Here is a 5,000-nt window from a genome sequence, read left to right as displayed (position 1 = left end):
TAGACGTCCTTTTCCGTGAGGAGACATACTAAAGGAAAGTGCTCTAGAGGTCGAATTTTGACGCCGTTTTTTGCAACAACCTCTAGAAAAATAAGATCTTTCCATCCTCCAAATTTGGTGAATTTACACCGTGCCGATTTTTTTTGACGATTTTTTTACCGCCCGGAATGCCGGAAATTCAAAAAAAATGAAAAACGGAGCAAACCTGCGATTTTTGACCTGGATTTTTTTGTGCAGCCTTCACATAATATTACCAAGGTTCCCTCAAAATTTCACGAAAAATGCACGAGCCAATTCTGAGATATGAAAATTTGGCTCCTCCGTTGCAACGCTCCGAGCCATCGTTGCAACGGCGGGTGCCTCCGTGGGGGGCGGGGGAGCCCGGCGGCACACCACAACCACAACGTGCTTGCTAGTGTGCCTAGGGGATGGCAAGGCAACGTGCATCTGGCTGGCATTGCGCCCAGCAAGCCTTTGGGCAACTCGAGTTTCAGCATCACGACTCCCCTCCCCCCTATAATAGGCTGCCGAGCCATTACCAAAGTGCCACGGGTAGACGTCCTTTTCCGTGAGGAGACATACTAAAGGAAAGTGCTCTAGAGGTCGAATTTTGACGCCGTTTTTTGCAACAACCTCTAGAAAAATAAGAACTTTCCATCCTCCAAATTTGGTGAATTTACACCGTGCCGATTTTTTTTGACGATTTTTTTACCGCCCGGAATGCCGGAAATTCAAAAAAAATGAAAAACGGAGCAAACCTGCGATTTTTGACCTGGATTTTTTTGTGCAGCCTTCACATAATATTACCAAGGTTCCCTCAAAATTTCACGAAAAATGCACGAGCCAATTCTGAGATATGAAAATTTGGCTCCTCCGTTGCAACGCTCCGAGCCATCGTTGCAACGGCGGGTGCCTCCGTGGGGGGCGGGGGAGCCCGGCGGCACACCACAACCACAACGTGCTTGCTAGTGTGCCTAGGGGATGGCAAGGCAACGTGCATCTTGCTGGCATTGCGCCCAGCAAGCCTTTGGGCAACTCGAGTTTCAGCATCACGACACCCCTCCCCCCTATAATAGGCTGCCGAGCCATTACCAAAGTGCCACGGGTAGACGTCCTTTTCCGTGAGGAAACATACTAAAGGAAAGTGCTCTAGAGGTCGAATTTTGACGCCGTTTTTTGCAACAACCTCTAGAAAAATAAGAACTTTCCATCCTCCAAATTTGGTGAATTTACACCGTGCCGATTTTTTTTGACGATTTTTTTACCGCCCGGAATGCCGGAAATTCAAAAAAAATGAAAAACGGAGCAAACCTGCGATTTTTGACCTGGATTTTTTTGTGCAGCCTTCACATAATATTACCAAGGTTCCCTCAAAATTTCACGAAAAATGCACGAGCCAATTCTGAGATATGAAAATTTGGCTCCTCCGTTGCAACGCTCCGAGCCATCGTTGCAACGGCGGGTGCCTCCGTGGGGGGCGGGGGAGCCCGGCGGCACACCACAACCACAACGTGCTTGCTAGTGTGCCTAGGGGATGGCAAGGCAACGTGCATCTTGCTGGCATTGCGCCCAGCAAGCCTTTGGGCAACTCGAGTTTCAGCATCACAACACCCCTCCCCCCTATAATAGGCTGCCGAGCCATTACCAAAGTGCCACGGGTAGACGTCCTTTTCCGTGAGGAGACATACTAAAGGAAAGTGCTCTAGAGGTCGAATTTTGACGCCGTTTTTTGCAACAACCTCTAGAAAAATAAGAACTTTCCATCCTCCAAATTTGGTGAATTTACACCGTGCCGATTTTTTTTGACGATTTTTTTACCGCCCGGAATGCCGGAAATTCAAAAAAAATGAAAAACGGAGCAAACCTGCGATTTTTGACCTGGATTTTTTTGTGCAGCCTTCACATAATATTACCAAGGTTCCCTCAAAATTTCACGAAAAATGCACGAGCCAATTCTGAGATATGAAAATTTGGCTCCTCCGTTGCAACGCTCCGAGCCATCGTTGCAACGGCGGGTGCCTCCGTGGGGGGCGGGGGAGCCCGGCGGCACACCACAACCACAACGTGCTTGCTAGTGTGCCTAGGGGATGGCAAGGCAACGTGCATCTTGCTGGCATTGCGCCCAGCAAGCCTTTGGGCAACTCGAGTTTCAGCATCACGACACCCCTCCCCCCTATAATAGGCTGCCGAGCCATTACCAAAGTGCCACGGGTAGACGTCCTTTTCCGTGAGGAGACATACTCAAGGAAAGTGCTCTAGAGGTCGAATTTTGACGCCGTTTTTTGCAACAACCTCTAGAAAAATAAGAACTTTCCATCCCCCAAATTTGGTGAATTTACACCGTGCCGATTTTTTTTGCCGATTTTTTTACCGCCCGGAAAGCCGGAAATTCAAAAAAAATGAAAAACGGAGCAAACGTGGGATTTTTGACCTGGATTTTTTTGTGCAGCCTTCACATAATATTACCAAGGTTCCCTCAAAATTTCAGAAAAAATGCACGAGCCAATTATGAGATATGAAAATTTGGCTCCTCCGTTGCAACGCTCCGAGCCATCGTTGCAACGGCGGGTGCCTCCGTGGGGGGCGGGGGAGCCCGGCGGCACACCACAACCACAACGTGCTTGCTAGTGTGCCTAGGGGATGGCAAGGCAACGTGCATCTGGCTGGCATTGCGCCCAGCAAGCCTTTGGGCAACTCGAGTTTCAGCATCACGACTCCCCTCCCCCCTATAATAGGCTGCCGAGCCATTACCAAAGTGCCACGGGTAGACGTCCTTTTCCGTGAGGAGACATACTAAAGGAAAGTGCTCTAGAGGCCGAATTTTGACGCCGTTTTTTGCAACAACCTCTAGAAAAATAAGAACTTTCCATCCTCCAAATTTGGTGAATTTACACCGTGCCGATTTTTTTTGACGATTTTTTTACCGCCCGGAATGCCGGAAATTCAAAAAAAATGAAAAACGGAGCAAACCTGCGATTTTTGACCTGGATTTTTTTGTGCAGCCTTCACATAATATTACCAAGGTTCCCTCAAAATTTCACGAAAAATGCACGAGCCAATTCTGAGATATGAAAATTTGGCTCCTCCGTTGCAACGCTCCGAGCCATCGTTGCAACGGCGGGTGCCTCCGTGGGGGGCGGGGGAGCCCGGCGGCACACCACAACCACAACGTGCTTGCTAGTGTGCCTAGGGGATGGCAAGGCAACGTGCATCTTGCTGGCATTGCGCCCAGCAAGCCTTTGGGCAACTCGAGTTTCAGCATCACGACACCCCTCCCCCCTATAATAGGCTGCCGAGCCATTACCAAAGTGCCACGGGTAGACGTCCTTTTCCGTGAGGAGACATACTAAAGGAAAGTGCTCTAGAGGTCGAATTTTGACGCCGTTTTTTGCAACAACCTCTAGAAAAATAAGATCTTTCCATCCTCCAAATTTGGTGAATTTACACCGTGCCGATTTTTTTTGACGATTTTTTTACCGCCCGGAATGCCGGAAATTCAAAAAAAATGAAAAACGGAGCAAACCTGCGATTTTTGACCTGGATTTTTTTGTGCAGCCTTCACATAATATTACCAAGGTTCCCTCAAAATTTCACGAAAAATGCACGAGCCAATTCTGAGATATGAAAATTTGGCTCCTCCGTTGCAACGCTCCGAGCCATCGTTGCAACGGCGGGTGCCTCCGTGGGGGGCGGGGGAGCCCGGCGGCACACCACAACCACAACGTGCTTGCTAGTGTGCCTAGGGGATGGCAAGGCAACGTGCATCTTGCTGGCATTGCGCCCAGCAAGCCTTTGGGCAACTCGAGTTTCAGCATCACGACACCCCTCCCCCCTATAATAGGCTGCCGAGCCATTACCAAAGTGCCACGGGTAGACGTCCTTTTCCGTGAGGAGACATACTCAAGGAAAGTGCTCTAGAGGTCGAATTTTGACGCCGTTTTTTGCAACAACCTCTAGAAAAATAAGATCTTTCCATCCCCCAAATTTGGTGAATTTACACCGTGCCGATTTTTTTTGCCGATTTTTTTACCGCCCGGAAAGCCGGAAATTCAAAAAAAATGAAAAACGGAGCAAACGTGGGATTTTTGACCTGGATTTTTTTGTGCAGCCTTCACATAATATTACCAAGGTTCCCTCAAAATTTCAGAAAAAATGCACGAGCCAATTATGAGATATGAAAATTTGGCTCCTCCGTTGCAACGCTCCGAGCCATCGTTGCAACGGCGGGTGCCTCCGTGGGGGGCGGGGGAGCCCGGCGGCACACCACAACCACAACGTGCTTGCTAGTGTGCCTAGGGGATGGCAAGGCAACGTGCATCTGGCTGGCATTGCGCCCAGCAAGCCTTTGGGCAACTCGAGTTTCAGCATCACGACTCCCCTCCCCCCTATAATAGGCTGCCGAGCCATTACCAAAGTGCCACGGGTAGACGTCCTTTTCCGTGAGGAGACATACTAAAGGAAAGTGCTCTAGAGGCCGAATTTTGACGCCGTTTTTTGCAACAACCTCTAGAAAAATAAGAACTTTCCATCCTCCAAATTTGGTGAATTTACACCGTGCCGATTTTTTTTGACGATTTTTTTACCGCCCGGAATGCCGGAAATTCAAAAAAAATGAAAAACGGAGCAAACCTGCGATTTTTGACCTGGATTTTTTTGTGCAGCCTTCACATAATATTACCAAGGTTCCCTCAAAATTTCACGAAAAATGCACGAGCCAATTCTGAGATATGAAAATTTGGCTCCTCCGTTGCAACGCTCCGAGCCATCGTTGCAACGGCGGGTGCCTCCGTGGGGGGCGGGGGAGCCCGGCGGCACACCACAACCACAACGTGCTTGCTAGTGTGCCTAGGGGATGGCAAGGCAACGTGCATCTTGCTGGCATTGCGCCCAGCAAGCCTTTGGGCAACTCGAGTTTCAGCATCACGACACCCCTCCCCCCTATAATAGGCTGCCGAGCCATTACCAAAGTGCCACGGGTAGACGTCCTTTTCCGTGAGGAG

This window comes from Arachis ipaensis, chromosome B7 (genome assembly GCF_059453495.1).
Source record: "Arachis ipaensis isolate K30076 ecotype BB chromosome B7, ASM5945349v1, whole genome shotgun sequence".
In the NCBI taxonomy this organism is placed as follows: Eukaryota; Viridiplantae; Streptophyta; class Magnoliopsida; order Fabales; family Fabaceae; genus Arachis; species Arachis ipaensis.
This window is presented reverse-complemented; position numbering follows the sequence as displayed.